The following is a 21,438-nucleotide window of genomic DNA, read 5'->3' on the forward strand; positions in this document are numbered from 1 at the left end:
CCTTTTAGGTCAATTGGTTCCAGAGGGGCTCCAAAAATTTTTTTACATGTGTACATACACATACAGACATAGGATGTGGGTCTACATGTACATAATACTGATTGCATATAAATATGAAATATTACATTTCATATCTATCTCTATCTACATAAAACAAAAACACTTGCGAATCAAAAATTCCAACTCAAAAGTCAAATGAGGCACATACCAATTAATTTCTTGGACTTAAGAATTACCTTTTTTTATCATTTGAATCTACCTTTGTTCATTCCTGATTCAGACTTCGTTTTTAAAAAACGATTTGAAATTTAAAACATCTTTTGAAACAGTTATTTTTTTTAAATGAGCTAAGCAGTATTTTTCTGTCATTCATTATTTTCTTACAAATTCTTTCTTAATAAAATACAGTGATAATGAATTCACCGGACAATGAAATACACCACGAGGAAGTAATGTCTACCATTTATATAACTCCTTTGTCAAGAGAAGCCAAGCATGCTCAGAATAGCAAAGGAGCTTTCCTAAGAAAATGGTCCTAAAATTTAAGAATAAGATTTTCTGATCTTCAAATTGGGAGTATCTTTTCATAACTATCCTGGAAATAGTCTTTTATATTGAATTTTTTTCTCATTGTAGTTACTACTTTTCTTCTATTTTCTTTTTATCAAGTCATTTAAATGTCCAGGTACCTCAAACATGAAACACCTCAAATAGAGATACTATCTGGACAAAGATAGGCATCATAATAATCTCAAATACAGTCCAAAAAGTATGCCATCGTGTTAAAATTTACTTTTTCATGCAAAATGCAATACTTTTCATAGCAAAGATTCCAACCCCAGATTTCACCAAAAAGACAAAAATAAACAATTTACAGTTACTAAATGATATTCGAAATGTTGCAGCTTAAAAATGTGATAAACTGGGCAGCCTGGGTGGCTCAGCGGTTTAGCGCTGCCTTCAGCCCAGGGCCTGATCCTGGAGACTCGGGATCCAGTCCCACGTCAGGTTCCCTGCATGGAGCCTGCTTCTCCCTCTGCCTGTGTCTCTGCCTCTCTCTGTGTGTGTCTCCCATGAATAAATAAATAAAATATTTTTAAAAATGTGATAAACTTAGTAAGGCTTATGCTCCCTCTCTATTGAAGGCCTGTTGAAAAACAGTATATTCTCATATGTTGGAAAATATTTAAATGTATGTCTATCTGAAGTAAGAAATATTTATTTCTCAATCTTCCTATAATTCCTGTGGTTCTAATATTCTGTATATACATATAGACTTAAAAAGAGTCTTAATGCAATTTTTATCTAAAAGTTTTGTGTTTTTCCCCCCAAATTTACTCTTAATGTGGTACTTGGTATTCAAATGGCAAGAATGAAGGGAGGGTTACAAAACAGATACACTTGGGACACCTGGGTGGCTCAGTGGTTGTCTGCCTTTGGCTCAGGGCATGATCCCAGGATCCAAGATAGAGTCCCACATCGGGCTCCCTGCATGGAGCCTGCTTCTCCCTCTGCCTGTGTCTCTGCCTCTCTCTCTTTCTGTGTCTCTCATGAATAAATAAATGAAAGCTTAAAAAAAAAAAAAAAAACAGATACACTTACATATAATCATTGCTATGTGAAAGAGGTTTATTTGCACCACAGAATCTTTACTCATTACTATGGCTTTGAGCAAGAGAGTCAACCTCCATTGATCCCCTATTTTTTATCTGTAAAATAAAGATAATAATTCTAAATACCACAGGTTGTTTATAATTATAAAATGAGCTTTTGTACGTGAATGTCATCAAAATGTAACTCATGACTATTATTATTGACACAGCCTGATTATCTGTAGATTCCTTCCTTGCCTTCGCATCTTTCCCTAGAGGCTGAGTGTTGACACAGGTGTCTTTTTTTTTTTTTTTGCCACAGGTATCCTTAATTATGTCCTGTGGTGTCACCCTCAACTCTCCTATTTCTCTTATATTCCATATCCAATCCAGGACAGTTGGATTTTTTTTTTTTTTCAAAAATTCAATTACTCCTCCCATAACCATTTTTCAATTCTAGGTTTAAGCCACCATTATCGCCTACTCGGATTATGGAAAATGTTTGTCAATTGGTCTTTTTCAACTCTGACTCCTGAGAGTGTATTTTTTAAATTGCATTGAGAGCAGTCCTTTAAAATGCAAGTCTAATCATGCCCTCTACTTAAGACAATGCAGTGGATTTCATTCTCTATCAGAATAAAAGCCAAAGTCATACCTAAAGCTTCCCCACATGTTGCTCAGCTCCCATGACTGACTGCGCTCCAGCTGCCTCTCAAGCCAGGCATCATTTTGCTGCTGGTCTTGTGTTTTCCTCTTCCTGGTTTGTTCTTACCCCAGACGTAAGCACCACTTGCTTTATTGCTTCAGGTCTTTGTTCAAATGTCCATTTTTCAATGTACTAAGCACCCCCCCCCCCCCCTAAGGTCATCTGATTAGCTAATTTAATTCCATCTGAAACGGTAATTCATATTTATAGGTTCTGGGAATTACAATGTGGACATTCCTGGATGGCCATTTTCTGCCCACCACAGTTCCCTTCTATAGGTACCCTTCAATTTTCCTTTCCCTTCTATGTCCTCAAATGTCTCGATTCAGATCTCACCTTTCTACTGTAACTGCTGCAGTAATATCACCGATGATTTCAACTAACACAGAGACACTCTTCCACCCTTATATGGCTTTATGCTTTGTAACATGTGAAACACAGAGAGCTCAAGCAAGTTATTTTTTATTTTTTATTTTATTTTTTAATGGTTTTGGGTTTATTTAGGTTTAGACAGTTTCTCCATCAGTCAGGTTTGGTAATATTTTTCTACAAATAATTTTCAAATATATATTCAAGCAATTTTTAAACTCTTTTTAGTGAAACTGTCTCCTTCTTTGCTTTTTTTTTTCTTTAAGTTTATTTATTTTAGTGACAGAGAACATGGGAGCATGGGAGGTGGAGGGGCAGAGGAGGAGAGAGACAAAAAACAAAATAAAACAAAACAGGCAGACTCTCCACTGAGCATGGAGCCCCATCTCACCTGACCTGAACCGAAAACAAAAGTTGTTGCTTAACTGAGCCACCCAGGGGTCCCTCCTATTTTGCTTCCAGTCGGAAGTCGTCATGGTTCTTTTACCATGCTGAAGTATTCTTACTGTTCTTTTCAGATTTCTGTTGGTATATCCTCCTTTTAAATGTAGGACCTTCTCCAGCATTTTAAACTTGAGCTTCTTCCTTATGATTCTACAATCACTGGGGACCTATCTTCATATTTGGGTGTCACTGGTGAGCACTACAATTGTTTTCCCCAAATTGAGCATTTCTTTATAGATGCTCTTTGGGATTTTTGATAAATAACAGAATTTGTTCATCATTAGGACACCTGGGTGGCTCAGCAGTTGAGCGTCTGCCTTTGGCTCAGGGCATGATCCGGAGTCCCGGGATCAAGTCCCGCAACAGGCTTCCCACAGGGAGCCTGCTTCTACCTCTGCCTATGTCTCTGCCTCTCTCTATATGTCTTTCAGGAATAAATAAATAAAATCTTTTTTTTTTTTAAAAAAAAGAATTTGTTAATCATTCCCCAAGTATTTTTCCTCCTTGTATGTACCACCTTTGCTTAATAGCATCAAGATGTTCCGGTTGACCCACAGCAAAACATGAACTTCATTTGTCTTGAAACCTCTGCATCTGCTTCCTTCTTGACTTATCTCTAAAAGTTGTATTTATAACACTTTAACACAACCTGATGTTTTGCTCTCGTGTTCTTTATTTCTCCCAATTTGAGTATTCATCTTTTCTTTCATAATTTAGGATTCATTTTCCTTGCCTTCGGTCTTCCTCACTTTATATTTCAGTGGTCATATGTGACCATAGTAGTATTTCTAAATTTTTTTTTAAGTTTTTTTTATTTATTTATGATAGTCACACATAGAGAGAGAGAGAGAGAGAGAGAGAGGCAGAGACATAGGCAGAGGGAGAAGCAGGCTCCATGCACCAGGAGCCCGACGTGGGATTCGATCCCGGGTCTCCAGGATCGCGCCCTGGGCCAAAGGCAGGCGCTAAACTGCTGTGCCACCCAGGGATCCCGTAGTATTTCTAAATTACAGTTCTAGTTACATCATTGAACAGTTTAAAACATACAGGGAAGGGGCCTAATGATGTGGGCATGGTACAAGAACCTCCCATAATTCAGCTCTTTTCCATTCTGGCCTCCACTTTAACCATTGCCTCTTGATACTTCCTTCCTCTAGTCTTGTGAATTACTTGGGGTTCACAAGTATGCACCATATGTTTTATAGTTTATTTCATCTTCTGAAATTTTTATCTCTTTTAAAATCTAATTCAAATACTACATCCTATGGAAAAACTTTCCTGAACCCTTCATGAAAATTTACTTAACTTCTTGTCTGAGTTCCTCAACTGCTTTGTAAATTCTTTTTCTATTTTAATATTCCAGTTGTTTGTTTATTTTCCCACTTCTAGATAATCAATTTTAGAGGAAGTGAACTTATTTTTTACCCTAAAACTTAGTGAGGTAATTACTGAATATTTGTTGAATTAGTGAGTTTTATTTCTTTCTTTTAATATAGTAGTGGGAGAAAAAAAAAAAAAAAAACTGGTAAATGATCTTACAGAACAGACCAAGATGGTATCTTTCAAACAAATCAACTGTCTTTCTTCAACTCCTATAGAACTTGGCTCCAGTACCAGCCACCTAATTCAAAACTACCAGCCTTATCAAACCTTTCTTTTTTCTCCTGTTATATTTTAAGATGTAAAGTTTTATCATTGTGCTATTCTAATGTAGCATTTCTCTGGGGCTCCTGGGTAGCTTAGTCAGTTAAGCATCCAACTCTTGATTTCAGCTCAGGTTATGATCTCAGGGTTATGAGATCAAGCCCTGCATCAGGCTCTGGACTGGGTATGGAGCCTGTTAAGATTCTCTCTCTCTCTGTCCCTGCCACCCCCACCCCCTAAAAAAGGAAAAATAAAGTAGTATTTCTTAACTGGGGTGAACTTTCCCTCTTTGGGATACCTGGCAATGTTTGGAGATATTTTTGATTTTCACTATGGGGGGGATGCTACCAGTAACTAGTGGGTAGAGGCCAGGGTTGTAGCTAAACATTATACAATGAATAAGAGAACTTTCCACAACAAATGATTATCCAGCCCATAATGTCAGTCGATAGTGCCACTGTTGAGAAATCCTGCTACAGAATGAAGGCTCTATCTCCCCACAGGCAATATCCATAGCTGTATCTATATGTCTAAATAGATTATTTTAATCAATTTCTTTGGGTGCTTAAATGCATTTTTTATTATATGCTATTTTTATATAGTTGTATGCATAAAAGTTCCATTTTTCTTTCTCAAAGGAAACTAAGATATAATTTTCTCTAGAATATTACATCTTTAATTTTCTAGATGTATATGACCTATATATATTCTCCACTGATTTTCACCTAATTTTAGTGCATTACTTTTGTAAAGACTAAAATTTATTTTTAAAAGTTAATTTGGAAATTATCATCCAAGATGACTTCATTTGTTTCAAAACAGGAAAAAAATGACTTAAGCTGTCTTTCAGAGATATTTTTATAACATTGCAAGAGTGAAAATTAATTAGTACTTTGTTCCTATACTAGACTTTCTTTTGTAAGCTATAAGTAGATATCATTTTTTCCTCTAAACACACAAAGCAAATGAAACAGTCTATTCCCAGTTTAGAAACAATAGAATGACAAAATAGAATATTCTTCTTCATTATCTATACTGCATATATTTCTCTCTCTCTTTTTCTTTTAAAGCTTTCTACATATATTACTGAACATGACACATGCAATACAGAAATACTATGGTGAAACTTAATAAGAAGTTAAGAAAAGCAAAAGTGAGAAAAAGATTAGTTTTTACCTTATCCTTCTGTGATTTATGAGACTTATTTATAAAAGAACTTGCAGATTTCCTGCAGCCTACAGAGCAGCAGGCAGTCAAGCTTTATGTATCCTAAAGACATATTGGCCATTTAAACTACAAGGTGACATCCAGTATTAATTTGCTTTTAACAAGATCACTTACTATTTTGGAGATTTGCAGATAGATAGATCCCTAATTTTATGAAATGTACAGTCCCATATGGGAAACAGACAAGCGAGCATGTGATAAATATATATTACGGCAAATGCCACAGAAGCACACTGAAAGGTTTGGAACGGATACCCTGCCCAGTAGCCACAGACATCTTATTCCTTGCTATCAGAGGCTGGTTTCTGCTCAGGAATTGTTGGGTCACATACTCAGGAAAGGGATCCCCTCTCCAGCTTCTTCTGGAAGGGAGCTGACTGAGCAAAGCCCATAATAACCATCTTTGCCCTTTTTGCAAGTGACTGGCTCATGCATGATCGTATGATAGAACTGCAACTACCAAGATAAAGACAAAGTTTGATTTTGGTAACTTAGAAAAAAACTTTTTCCTGATTAAAAAACAAATAGAGGGAAGAAGGAAGAAGGACCTTTTTTTTTTTTTTTCCTCCTTTTCCTTCTGCCAAGTGGGTTATGTGAGGGCTTGATAAGGAACCGCAGCAGCCTTTGCAATCATTAGGGCATCAGCCTGAATTTGAAAGTCAAAATGCTGAGGACGGTGGATCAGAGAGATGAAAGATCCTGGCTCTTGATGGGCTGGCTCTGCCTTATACGAGATTTCTTTTATCACCTTTCCTTTTAAAACTAATTATAATAGTATTTTCTTTTTCTTACAGCACAAAACATCTTAACTGACAGAGAAAGATACCTACGCAACGCCCACAGAGATCAGGTAAGACTTCTCAAAGTAAATACCATCTGCAGGCTCCATCAAACCACATGCAGGTACTGTTGATGGTTTCTTATTCTCTCTGACCACTGTCTGCGGCAGAAATTCAGTAATCAGCTCCGAATAAGGTGCAAGTATTAGGGACATAGTGCAATGCCATAACTCATGGAATTTTCTTCAAAATCAGAGACCTCATGATATTGAAATTACTGAAACCCACAAGAAGCAAGAGAAATATTAAATACCACCCCATATGTGCAATCATTCACTTAAAAGTCATTTTTTAAAAATCAAAATTAACATGCGGGGACATTGAATTTCTCAAGATAGACAACAAAGGTTGCTACCTTACAAAGGTTGTAAACATAATTACTAAGACACCTTGCAGCTACTGCCTAAAAACACCTGAAAAGGACTGTAACACTTTATTTCCTGACACTCTCCTAGCCCTGAGGTGAGGAGAAGAGGATGCAAGAGAATGTGTGCAAAGAAAGAGATATTTAGATAGAGTCCAGCCAAGTACGCTTACAAAAATGACTCCAACTTTTCAGTTGTCCCTTCTCTTACCCTAACAAGGGCTATTTCATATTTTTTTAAATGTAAGAATAGTTGAAGACAGAAAAATATACATCTTCCCCCTTCCTTGTACGTGCTCTTATAGCCTAACTATGCACTGAGCTACTTTTACCAACCTAGATTGTTGCTGCTCTTTGACCAACTGGTCCTTGTACTGTAACTGTGGGGTCCAGCTTTAGTTCCCAGCAAACCTGGAGTGACTGATGGTGCATGTGGTCAGTTAATGTTGTAACCAGTGTATGAAATTGATACATTGATAAAATAAACATACATTTTGCCATCCAAATCAGGAACCTTCTGTGAGCCAAATAAGAGCTGTTAATAATTTAACTGGAGTAACTGGCATTGCCCAGGACCATCCGAGTTTCTTCTATACTATCCAGGGAAAAAGCTTTTATTTTAAGACCTTGGATAGTGCTGCCTTTTGACGTCACTCTTTTTCAATAAAAACATCTATCTTCTCAAAACTGTATTCTGAAATACTCAATAAAGTATATTTCAAGTGCTAAACTGTTTTAGGAAGTGAATTAATTTGTATATAATAAATCTTATTGATGGTTGGCATTTGAAAAAGTCAAGGTAGATTGGAATTCCTAGGAAAGGTTTATGGAAGGAATGGAATTTGAAACAGATCTTGCAAGTTTTGTTGGGCTTGGAAGGGTAGAGGAAGGGTTGATGATGTGTGGAAACAGTGTGAAGGGAGGGGAAAGGAATATTATCGATATTATACCAATCAATTCAAACTGACTAATACTATGCATCGTCTTCATAAAGGTGATAACCACTACTGATTTATAATGTGCACAAGACTTCATGACTGCCATCTGACATTTATTTCAATGGATTAAATTCTATCTATAATTATTCTCATGATCGCATTTAAAGATATGGGGGAGAAGGATAAGGTATTTATCGAAAGTGTCACAAATTTAGCCACATAGGCCAAAAAAAAAAAAAAAAAGATGTTTTAGGACTTTAAATCTACCAGTTCCTTCTACTCTGTAGCATCTCTTCTCTAATAACCAGAAGATTGCACAATAATTGTCTCCACATGGCTGAGGGGAAAAAAAAAGTGAAGATAATTCCACAGTTGTTATAAGACTGAAAAAGAAGGATACTTGGTTGGTTTAGCAGTTGAGCATCTGCCTTCAGCTCAGGGCAGGATCCTGGGATCTGGGATTGAGTCCCACATTGGGCTCCTTGCAGGAAGCCTGCTTCTCCCTCTGCCTGTGTCTCTGCCTCTGTGTGTGTGTGTGTGTGTGTGTGTCTTCCATGAATAAATAAATAAAATCTTAAAAAAAGAAAGACTGAAAAAGAAAAATGTGGAAACCATAAGAAGAAACTCCTAGAGGATTCAGGAATAGAGCTGGCTGTGAGCCAGAGTGCAATTTTTGAAAGCAGAGAGGGTAATAGAGAGAGGCCTTGATATTCCATAATTGTGACTTTAAGCTTCTAAAAACAACAACTATATACATACATATATGCATATATATATATATACATGTATACAGAAAATGTTGGGTATAGAGGTTAAGAATATATTCCATTCTCTATTTAAACGAGGAGCAATGAGGATACCGCTGTTTAATGTGGACAATATTGTGGTCCAGCAGACCAGAGTCTAGACTAGGCTCTACTCCTGTAGTTACTACATACTACTCCAGTATTTAATCTGGTAGACCTTAAACAGATTGCAGAAGACAAGGAATTGGAAAGGTTTTACTGGCTCCTTGCCTACTTCTTTCCTCCATAGCCCTTGGTCTTTAACTGGATCTTGGAAAAATGGAAAGTCTGTTCCGGAATATTATTAATCTCCCTTGCAAAAGCTTTGTGACACAGAGAAGAGACGGACAAAGAGTCAAAAACATATCCTAGAGAATAAGAACAAATTAGAACATGTATGGTAAGGAGAAAGGCATGCTGGCCAGTGGCTGTTATCAGTTTATAATTGTGAATACCAAACCCTCTGCTGAATTTGTTAAAATGTAATGATAGGTTGCACTTGATTGTGTGCCCCCATCTTACTGGTTTGCTCAAGATTGGACAGCATAAATCTCTTATTTTCAAATGCACAAGGAAATGATGATATTCCTTGCATGAGTAATTTTGTGCTTCATTGCTCTTAATTGCGTGCATAAGCTTCACTCTTTGAAAGGCTGCAAAGTCTTAGAAAAAAAAAGGAGGTCAATATGTGAGATCTTGCAGAAATATAAAAAAATCTGAAAAGGAAAAAAAGATCTGCTGCTTGAGGAGTAACTCATTTAAAAACACAGTTTATGCATTGAAATTAAGTACAAGTGTAGCCTATATGGGATTCAAAAGAATTTCATTACACAAAAGAGTAGTTGAAATAAGTAACAAACTGCCAAAATCAACAATAAAAACAAAGTGGTATAAATCATTTTAAGAGGGAACCGAATCAGATTTAAAAAGGAAAGAAACCAGGGCTACTGCCTTGATTCTTATGGCAGGAAAAAAATATATAAATTAACTTCTTCGGGTAATCACTAAATTTGACCTATTCCTTACTATAGCTCATCTAACTCATAATCATTTTGAAATTGATTTTGATTTCTTATAAATGCCAAATAAAAAAATAGTCCCCCTTCTACTTAACCTAAGTTCTCTGAGGACAGAGACTCTGGTTCGTTTTTCATTGTTTTATTCCTATATCTATGGTCATGCTTAGCAAGGAACAGACCTAAGTCATAAGTTTTTAAATGAATTATTGAAGAAATAATGGACAAATGAGCTTACAACAGCAAGGACCATATATTACTCTTCCAACAATATCAAATCCAGACGTTTGTGCACAAAACAAATCTTATTCTTAGAACCGTGATCTCTTTTATTTTTGGTATGTCAGTTCTTGTTTACTGCTGCCCTCCATGTGTCTACAGTAGTCACACATTTATAACTTCCTTTTGCTTTCTAAAAGAATTGGGGGTGATAATTTTTTTTTGTCATCAATACTTGCAGCCATATTTCTCTTGTGAGTGTATGGAATAGACAGGCAGGCATTAGGTACCATGCTTTCACTGCAGATATTTCTTGGGCTTTGTGATGCTCTCATTGCCTGACAGACTTAATGATCTTTCATAAGCTCCTCATTTGCTACCTACTTGAGCACTAGGGAGAAAAGAGCCCCGTAAATTCTAGGGGACTCTTTTTAAAATCAGCCCATAATGAAAATCTATAAATGTACATGTTCCCTGGATTCCTCTCATAGAATTCATTTTTAAAGTGATTTCAAAATGAAGTTGGTTTTATTTCACACTAATTAATTTCCATTTCTTTTTTTCATCTATTTTATATGCTTCCAGTTTTAATGAATCTAAATAGTAGAGAACTGCCTATACTTATTTGTAATATTTCACAGTATAAATTTTATTACTCAATTTATTACCAGCAAATGCCACTTTACACTGGAGAGAATTGTAATCTGTGTTTCAGAGCATCTTGGGTTGGGTTATTTTGTCAATGCATAGACTTTAGTATTATTATGAGTTTAGATATATGTTCAACTCTTCAGAGAATTGGACACTCTGCTTTTCTTCCCTTTCTATCTGCCAAAGAGTTGGACAGCATTGTTTGTTCATTTGTTTAGATTATTTACATTTGGTTAAACCACTGAAAAATCAATTCTGTGAATATAATCCTTTAATGGTACCAACCACATTGGAAAATAAAATTGCAAAAATAAATAGAAACTTAATCATCCTTCTTTTTATGAACACATTTCCCAGAATAACAACAGAGTAATTCTGGAAACCCGAAGAGAAGAATATCTCAATCACTTGTCGCTACAAAGTTTGTGTCAAGGTTTGAAATGACAGTTGCAGTTCCTTTTTATTAGAAAGAAAACAAAGCAAAAAAAAATCATTCATTATACTACTTTGCTTTAGTGCTAAAACTCTTAGCAGAAAATTTACAATGAAGGTCTTCAGGGACTGTTCAACAACTATGTTACTGATATGCTCCTAGTGAATCTCATAGATACTCTAATTAAAAAACACACACACACATACACACACCATAAATTAAACTAATTATTTAATAACTAGAATATGACAAAAGGATTAACATATTTTTGACATGAGTTAAAATAATATATATAAGCCAATGATCCTTTGGTGCCCACTACAAATACATGAAAGTCCAATAATGTCATACATAGATTTTATGAAGTGCTCCTTTTACGTACAGAATCTTAGTTTTGTTCATTGTAGGTCAATGTTTATCCCAGGCTTCAATATACTAAAGAATCAAACCCTCAAATAAACTCTTGAGTGCTTGGACTCCAACATATTGAATCTCAAATTCTGGATTAAAAGCACTATTTTCATAATAATTCACTAATATTTTGCTTCTCTTCATTATACTTTTTGTAGCCCTTCCATTGCTTAGGTAGCTTTTCTATGCTACAAGGTTCTAAAGTTTTAGGGCAGACAGGGATTTCAGAAAGGATTAAACTTTTATTTTGTGTGGTTTTTCTGTTGCCCTTACCCACATGCTCCATTCTCACTGCTCTTCTCTGATTTTTGAACAACATTAATGGCATCATATGAATTCTTCTTCAGGCAGGCTTATAGTCGGCTTTCTTCAATGAGAGAGAGGTCAGATTTTTTTTTTTTTTTTCTTCTCCAATCCAACTTGTTTCAGCTGTGGTTCTAAGAGTGTCTGTATCTTTCCATGGCTATACTTCATTGGTGGAAGACCCTTCTCACTATTGCTAGTTTTAAGAAAACTCAGTTTCCCTTGTCACTTCTCTAAAGTCTGCTCACACATTTATAATCTCTTCATTGACATCTTTTCAATGGAGCCATGTGAATGGACAAGATTGTAAGAGATAGCATAGTTGGTTACTAATGTACCATCAGGAAACACAAGCTCAAATGGAATTTCTGAACACAGATTTATCATATATTAGTTGAACACATGGATGATATCCTTGCTGAGGACATGGAACAGTGATAATCTGTTATTCACTGACACCAAACCTAACCAAATTATCATTATTGGTGGCTAATTGGCTACATAATTTGCAGCCCTCAATGCTAAATGAAAATGCCAGCCCCCTTGTTTAAAATTCATTAATTTCAAGACAGTAACAGAGCATTAAAATCAGTGTTGGGTCCTAGTAAGAACAAAGCCCTATGGAACTAGAAAGGTGGCAAGCCTTTGAAACTTATTCTGGGTGAGCACATTCGGTTGAACTACCAATGGAGAGTAAATGTGTGGTCAAGTGTTAATTCAATCAAGTATGATCAATAGGAAAATTATATTGATTACAAAACTGTAGGGTAGAAGGCCTTCTCTGTGCTGGAGACCTTGCTAATAATAATAATAATAATAATAATAATAATAATAAAACTATACATAAGAATAGGGCCTTTAATTCCCAATTGCAAGAAAGGTAGGGAAGGAGAATGCTTCTGTGACAATCTTAAAACAATCTCATGTCTCATAGCTACAAGAAAAGCATGCTGAAGACTTGGCTCTAAATTGAACTGTGTTGGGACACCCGGATGGCTCAGTGGTTGAGCATATGCCTTCAGCACAGGTCAATCCCAGGGTCCTAGAATCCAGTCCCACATCAGGCTCCCAATAGAAAGCTTTCTTCTCCCTCTGCCTATGTCTCTGCCTCTCTTTCTCTCTCATAAATAAAATAAAATCTTTAAAAAATAAATAAATAAATTGAACCATGTTAAGAGTTACAAGACCAGTTAAACATGCAACTTCCATGTCTCTTAGGCTTGCAATAGGTCACTGGTTGGGAATAGTGGGACTTGAAGACTCATTTTGGGGGCATTTTGATAGATACAAACAAAATTGGGAATCTCACCCTAAAGTATATTTGATGTCTATTCCCAGCAGAAAAATGCTTCCACTCTCTGAGGAAACTAGCATTCCCTTTTATAGAAACCCTTTCTAAAAATCAATTAATGACTTGACCTGGGGCAGTTGCTTACAAGGGGATACTTCTTGTCCCAAAGATACTTCCCCACTGTCCATCTAGACTCAAAGTCTGGTGTAAGAAAGGTAGTGTCTACAAAAGGAGATGGGCTATGTACCGAGTAAAACAGCGAGATTATTTCACCTGTAAAAGTATTAAATCTAACAGGACCAATTTATCAAAACAATGGTGTTAATCCAGTATTAACCTTTAAAATGTTGACCCAAGCACTTGAAAGTATATCTAAGAGTTTGATTCTTTAGTATGTGGAAGCCTGGAGTAAACAATGACAAACAGTCAACAAAGCTAAGATACTAGACTTGGAATGCTATACGGGAAAGAGTCTAAAGGCTCAAGGAGACAGGCATGTTGGAACGAATCTGTCTCAAAAGATTAAGAAATATGTTTTTGTGAAGAAAAGCAGCATTTCTGAAAAGATCTGTGTGAGTGTCCTCTCTTAAATTGGAGATGACAGTGAGCAATGATATGGAATTGGCTCTCTGTTTCAATAGGAATAATGGCATCTCTGAATGGTAGAGGCCATCTGTCAGGGCCTAACAAACAGAAATCAGGTGGTTGTAATTGCCTAATAAACCTCACTGACTGAGTGTTAACCAGATTATTACAACCAACTAGTCTCGAAAGAGGGACTTGATTGATCATAAAGTCCTTGGGAATGAAAGAGACAACTTATTAATGTGCTATTTTATATTTATAAATAGGAAACTTATTATGTCTGGTGGGCAGAAACCCAACTTCAGTCTCCACAGGAAGGATTCAAAGCTTCCCATACAATATTAAGACCTCAACCACTTTGCAGACATGGAGCATATATATTGAGGAAGGGAGAGGAGTCCCTTTTAGGAGATAGGCACACATACACACACCCACACATTTCCTCTAAACCTTATCCAGAAGAATTTTTTTGACTGTTTATAAAGTGGTTAGCCACTGGAAAACTGAAAAGACAGAGATCTCTTAATATTATTAGATACTAGATATGAATAGATGTTGTGACCCATCATAAAGTAGAACTAACAGAGGTCATATGGTAGATGTCCAGTGGCCCATTTTGTGGTTAAAGACTGGGTTTCTGAATGTGTAGTTAAAAGACACACACTGAACAATTAACAAGATCCCTAAAATTGTTCCTTGATCCTTATTAAGATAGAAAAAAATAAATAGAAGCCATCAGAATATTCCTCACTTATACCTTATCACTATCAAAAACAGTAAGTGAATATAAAATCAATACCATATTTAAGAGGAAAATGCAGATTATATTGCTATTTCACATTCAGAAAATGTGAAAGGTCAGGGTTGGTTGGTAATCTTTTCCCTATGGCTGGTGAATGTTTGATTGATCTTGGATAATAACTGTGTATTATCATAAACTTGGTAAGAGAGTACTACCCATCACTGAAGGTCAAGATGCTATACCTTAATGGAAAAAAAAAAAAAATTAGCCCGTTTCTTGGTAGTGGGCATAAAGCGACTTATCTGGGAAATATTCTTTATTTGTTTGCTTTTGTTTTCCAGTCTGTTCTGTAAGAGACATTGGAAACAGTTCTCCTTCAGCAAGCAGAGATGGTTTTACACTTTATTTAAAGCTATGTCAAATCTCCTGCACTTTGTCTTAATAGAAGTTGCGGAGATCTCAGTTACCTTGATACCCCTGTAGGCAGGAGAAGCAAGTACCCTGGATGTCTAAATAAGATACACACATTCTGGAGGATGGGAAATTAATACATAAAAGTTTAAAAGAAAGCAGTAATTTTAAATTCTCTGAGTCCAGGGGTCTCTAAGTTCATCCCTTCCAAAGTAAAAGACAAATTGCTCCACTTTGCTCTAACCATCGCAAATACAGAAGTTTGAAGGGTGTCTTTGGATTTTGCATGTAACATACAACATATTTAGATGAACTCTCTGACTTGTCAGGGAAAACACAAGGTTGCTAATTTTGAATAAAGATGAAGAAGGAAAGGCTCTGCAGCAGGTCCAGTCTGGGATTCAAGCTGTTGTGTCCTTGTACTTATACCAGACAAAAAGCTACTTCAAGAATCTATGGCAGGTAAGGATGTTCTCTGAAGCCCCACTGGGAAAATCAGAGTACATATTTGTAGACTGTTGGAGCAAAGCCATGTCCTTGTCTGCCAATAATTATCTTTATCTGGAAGCATATCAGGACCTATAACTCCTGTGGTAGAAATTCAAGGCTTAATCTAGGACACCAAGTACGTTGATATTTACACTGCCCATCACACATTAGGTGGTATAATGATACATCAAATCATTACATTGTGCTTATGCCACAGCATTTTATTGGTAAAATAAAGATGGACAGTGGGGAAGTATCTTTGGGACAAGAAGTATCCTTCCTGAGCCTGAAGGTAAAAAAGACAGGATGAAGATTCATAAATAGGTACCTCAGACTAATACAGTAATTAGTTCTGATATTTTGCAATTTCCTTTTAAATCAACACTTAAAAGCTTTCTTGTAACAGTAGAAGGACAAAGGATGACATTACAGTTGCTTCTACATGGTATATACTGAATGACAGTAGTAAAGCAAAATTTTCTCAGAAGATAAAAATTAAACACAAAACATCTTGTTTTTCACTTTGGAAGAAAAGATGGTATAAGGAATGGATTTGCACCACCTTATAAGAAGGAGTTGATAGATTTGCATAGCCACTCAGTGCCTTATTTAGAATAAAGTTAGATTAGGAACAGCGAGGTCTGGAAAAAAGTATGTAGATGGACTTCTTGGAAGAGGCAACAGAAGAGGTTTTCCACTCCAAATAATTGGTCAAACAAGATGAACAATCCCTTGTAGACCAATTTTTTATCCATCTACTCTGGTGCTCAATGAACTCACATACAAAGAAGCCAAAACAATAGGTTTAGAGGATAAGATCTCATCATTATGTATTTCCGCCTAACCAAAACTGGTCCACCTAGCCACCCTTGCTAAGTACCGAACTTGCAAATAGCAGAAAATAATACTGAGCTCCTGAGTTTGCACCACTCCCAGATAGAGCTGCTAACCACTTGGCAAGAAATGATTACAATTTACCCCTTTCTTCACTGAAGAGGCAGCTATTCATCCTCTTCAGCATAACTCATTTAATATGGTTTTTCTTTCCATGATTTATGCATTCCTGCTCCTGTCATCTTTCATAAATATAGTGATTGTGTCATTCATTACCGTGCTAACCCTATCTAACACTACCTCTGACAAGGGAATTCACTTCATCCTATTACTCAGGAAATGGATCCATACCCATGCAATTGGTCTTACTATGTACCTCACACACAATAGCAGCTAATCTGATAGAAGAGTAAAATGGACTACTGAAAGCTCAGTTATGACACCAGCTGGGAGACATTTTGAGAGGTTAGAGTGTTAACCAACAGAAGGTATATATCTTAAGCTAGCAACCAATACACAGCACTTTTTCCTTAGAATTGAGGGGAATGGCTACCAAGAAATGAAGGTAGGAATGGCTACAATTATACATAATAACCTGTTCATCTTTATGCTTTTGTTTTTGCTTTTCCTTCCTCCACCATGACTTAATGAGTTTGGAAGTTTCTTCTTTCCAAGGGAGAAGAGCTTCCACTAGGTAATACATCTATAATTTTATTAAACTGATTTCTGAAACTGTCCACTGGAAATACACATGGATCAAAAATGTAAATATAGGAGTTAACTTTTCTGGCTAGAGTGTTTGATTTTTGTCTTAGCTTGGGCTGCTATACCAAATTGCCAGAGACTGGGTGGATTTTTTTTTTTTCTAAAGACTTTATTTATTTATTCATGAGAGATGCACAGAGAGGGAGGCAGAGACACAGGCAGACTCCATGCAGGGAGCCCAATGTGGGACTCGATCCCGGGTCTCCAGGATCATGCCCTGGGCTGAAGGCAGGCACTAAACCACTGAGCCACCCAGGCTACCCAAGACTGGGTAATATAAATGACATTTATTTCTCACAGTTCTGGAGGCTGGGAATTCTGAGATCAGAGTGCCAGTAAGACAGTTTTTTGTTTTTATCTCTTCCCTTGTACAGACAGCTGCCTTCTTGCTGTTTGCTCACATGACATAGAGAGCTCTAGTTTCTTCAACCATTTAAATGGGCTTCAAACATTCAGTCCATACAGTCTTGATTACCAAGGGGAAATTAGATTGCTGCTATACAGGTGGGAGCAAAGGAAAGTGAGTCAATAAAAAGGCCAGAAACAAGTGGACCTATGGAAACAAAGATTTGTTATCCTTGAAGTAAAAAACCAGTCAAGCCAAAATGCCTCCAGAAAAGAAGATGAATATAAAGTGATGGAAATGACTTGTTTTATGCGAGTCTGGAGTTTTTACTCAAAAGGCTATTGCATACAAGTCCGGATTGTTTTAAAAAAGTATTTCAACAAAAACATAATACTGCAATAGAATGAATACAGAAACATATATGGAAATCTGGCTGTCTTCAATTAAGGAAGACATTAATACTATTTGTAAAAGTATAAAATGATGTAATGTTCTTAATTCACATAAACAAAAGCTTTTCAGGTTCCTCAACTTTTTAAAGTATGTGGAGTAGGTGAATTTTTAAAATACATGTTTATTTTTTAAATATGTCCTTAGGGAAAAAAGCTTTGAGAACTGTTAATTAAAAATACAGAAATACAGAAATATAATTTTATTTCCTAACAAAATCATCACTATATAGTACATCCTACCCTAAGAATTTTTAAAATAAAAAAAAATCCTTTAAATTTCATAAGGTAATCACACATACACAAAAATAAAATAGATGTGAAACTAAAGACTACCCTAGTTTAGATAAACCCTTCAAAAGTAAGACGTGAGAATTAGCTTAGAAAATGAATGATATTGTCTATGTCTCCACATCTAGGATCATAAAGATAATACTAATATTAGTAGCTATTAACTTTATTTCCATTTTATAAGGAAGACAGTAAGTAGAAGAAACATTGTTTCCCAGGCACCAAGAGATCAACAGTAAATATGGCAGAGATTTTTGGAGGAGAAAGAGGTAAAGGATATGAAAGAAATTCTATTATCTTGTTTTTTTCAGGTGATTAAAATAATTTACATTCATCACCATTAACATGAGTTATTACATGTATACAGAAAAGAAAAATGCAGTTAAAAGAGCTAAGTAACAATCTCAAGGTCCAACACCAAGGAAATACTGGAGCCAATATTGAAAAACAATTAGCTCCATGTCCAACGTCTCTCCTTTTATCTTTACATTGCATAATCATTTTGTCCTAACACATTAAAATTGCTTTATACTTTGCTGGCATATATAATGCATATTTGAATTTTAAAATTTTAATCTCTTTATTAAAATTCTATGCTACATGTATTTCAAAGAATGTGGATTACACATTAGTGTTAGATTTGTATTAATATGCATTGTGAATGTAAGCAAATGGAAAAATCAATAAATGGAGGGAACATACTACATACACACTCTATAAGGCTAGACCAGGCAATATTTACACCACATCAACAAGCCTCTGAGGGGAAAATCAAAACTAATATATGATTGAGTGCTTAGGGAACATAAAATAGATTATGAATTTTTAAAAAGGGTTTTGAATTCCACAAATATTCAGTGGGCTCTCAAGGGGCATGTGGCTAATAATAAAAGGTACATTCTTGCATTAGTACTAATAGGGTTGGGCTGGATAGAGATAAGTACCATAACAGAAATATAGGCCCCCTAGATTTCCCGAAGGTCTGAGAAAAGTATTTTTAAAATCTATACTTCAGGAACCCTTCTTAAAATGGCCTTCCTCCATCTGTCTTCTGTCCATTAATGTTCGACACTCTTGAGTCGAGGAGTGCTGTCTTATTCTGTCTTCATGGATATGAGATTTTAGGGTAAGTACAGCATCTCTGGAACTTAGTTTGGATTGTACAAAGCTGCACTGCTTATTAACTGTGTGACTCTGGGCCACTTAACTCAACCATCTGTGTCTCAGCGTTCTTGTGGGTTGAGACTGGCATGGTAATAGTACCCATCTCATAGCCTTTACCTTATTAATGGCAAATTAAATAAGCCTGAGACAAGTTTAAATGACTTAAATTTTCATATTAGCATGCATTAATTGCTGCAGATGCTTTTCTGGGAGCAGGTTTTGCTCAGAGAAAATACATGAGTCAGAAGTGGAAACTTTTATTTCTGAAGTAAGGGAAGATGGTAGGAATATATACCATAGAATGTGTCCTGAAGAATTAAAGGGATTAAAACTACATATTCACACATAGTTAATTAGTTGTTGCCTAAGGAGCAACCACAGGACTACAGTGGCATACAATGGTAAATATTTATTTCTTGCATAAGCTTGTGGAGTTTAGATGATCTTGATAGGGCCTGTTGGGGTTGCTGTGTTTAGTTTAGTTGGACTCTATCTAGCATCTACAAAGAAGCTTAGGGTTCAGTGATAGTCTGGATATGGCTGGGATGCTCCATCTTAGAACATCGACATGTTTCCCTGCTCCTGTGACCAGGTACCTAGCTCAAGTACATACTTTTTATGGAGATGTGTACAAGAGGAAGTGCATGAGAGGGAGCCTGCATGCTCACTTCAGTAACACATATGCTAAAATTGTAACAATATGGAGAAGATTAGTGTGGCTCCTGTGCAAGGATGACATGCAAATTCTTGAAGCGTTCCACACTACTAGAAAGAGAGAAAGAGAAAGCCCCATCAAAGCGCTAGGCCACATCACATCCGCTAAGCCTGTCATTAGCCAAAGCAGATGTAGTAGGTTGACTAGTGGTTGCTAAAAACAGACGTCCACATTTCAGAACCTGTGAGAGTAAGTTTGTTCAGTAAAAAGGTCTTGCAGATCTAACTGTTGAAGGAACTCAAGATGAGATTATCCTGGATAACTGTGGCTGGGGGGCCCTAAATCCAGAAATAGGAGTACTTAGAGAGAAGAGGGGCAGACACAGATGCAGAGGGAGGAACCATCTGAAGATAAAGGCAGAGACTGAAATGCTTGAAGCCATTACCAGTTGGAAGAGGGAAGGAAGCGTTCTTCCCTGGAGGCTTTGGAAGCAGTTAACCCGGATGATAACCCTGGTTTTGGACTTCTGCTGTACAGAACCGGAGAGAATATATTTCTGTTGCGCTAAACCACCAAGTTTGTGGCAACTTGTTATGACAGCCCTATAAAAGTAACGTAACAAGTACCACTTCTGGACTTAGATTCAAATAGCAAGGTAAGCAGTGCTCACAGTGAACAGGCTCTGCTCACATGTGCGGAAAAGGGCAGACCACAGAGAAGACTGAAGTACGGAGGCAATTCACTCAGTCAACCACATCTCAGGACTCGGCCCCTACTCCCAAGAAAATGAAAACACTTCATGACACTTTTGTTTTCTCAGTTCGATGAAACATGACAAAGAAACCACCATCATGTACTCACATCCTATATCATTTGATGTTATTTTGATTCATTACGTGTTCAGCAAAAGACTCAAAGGGAGCCCCTGTGATCTCTGCCTCCTAGTAAATCATATGGTTATTTTAATCTTCTTTCTTTAAATGTAGGAGGTACCTGTGACTTGTTTCCAACCAACAGAATATGGCCCAAGTGATGAGGCATGACTCCCATGATTATTTTACATATAAGACTTCATCTTGCCAGCAGACTTACTCTAGAGATTTCGCCCTTGCTGGTTTTGAAGAAGTAAGGACCTATGTTAAGACTTTCACATAGTGAGTTGCTGATGGAAGCTTCAAGGATCTGAGGGAAGCCTCTAGCTATGAGCCAGCACGAAGCCACAGAATTTCTGCAGACGCATGGAACTGAACTCTGCCAACAACCTGGGTCAGCTTGGAAGTAGATTCTTCCCAGTTGAGCCTCCAGATGAGAACACAGTTCAATGACACACATTGCAGCCTTGCAATATCTGGAGCAGAGGGCCCAGCTAAGCTATGATGCCTAGATTCCTGACTCATAGAAACATTGAGATAATGAATGTGTGCTATTTTAAGCTGCTAAGATTGTAGTAGTGCATTAAGCAGCAAAAAAACAAT

The 21,438-nt window shown here is 36.6% G+C and overlaps 1 non-coding gene across 1 annotated transcript; it reads left to right on the top strand.

Annotated features, from left to right (window-relative positions):
• Positions 1-19,968: 19,968 nt before the first annotated feature.
• On the top strand, positions 19,969-20,075 carry LOC119871408. The gene has a single exon (XR_005357502.1). It is a non-coding gene; the product is annotated as a U6 spliceosomal RNA (small nuclear RNA).
• The last annotated feature ends 1,363 nt before the right edge of the window (positions 20,076-21,438 follow it).

The sequence above is a fragment of the Canis lupus genome, chromosome 3 (assembly GCF_011100685.1).
Source record: "Canis lupus familiaris isolate Mischka breed German Shepherd chromosome 3, alternate assembly UU_Cfam_GSD_1.0, whole genome shotgun sequence".
Taxonomy (NCBI): domain Eukaryota; kingdom Metazoa; phylum Chordata; class Mammalia; order Carnivora; family Canidae; genus Canis; species Canis lupus.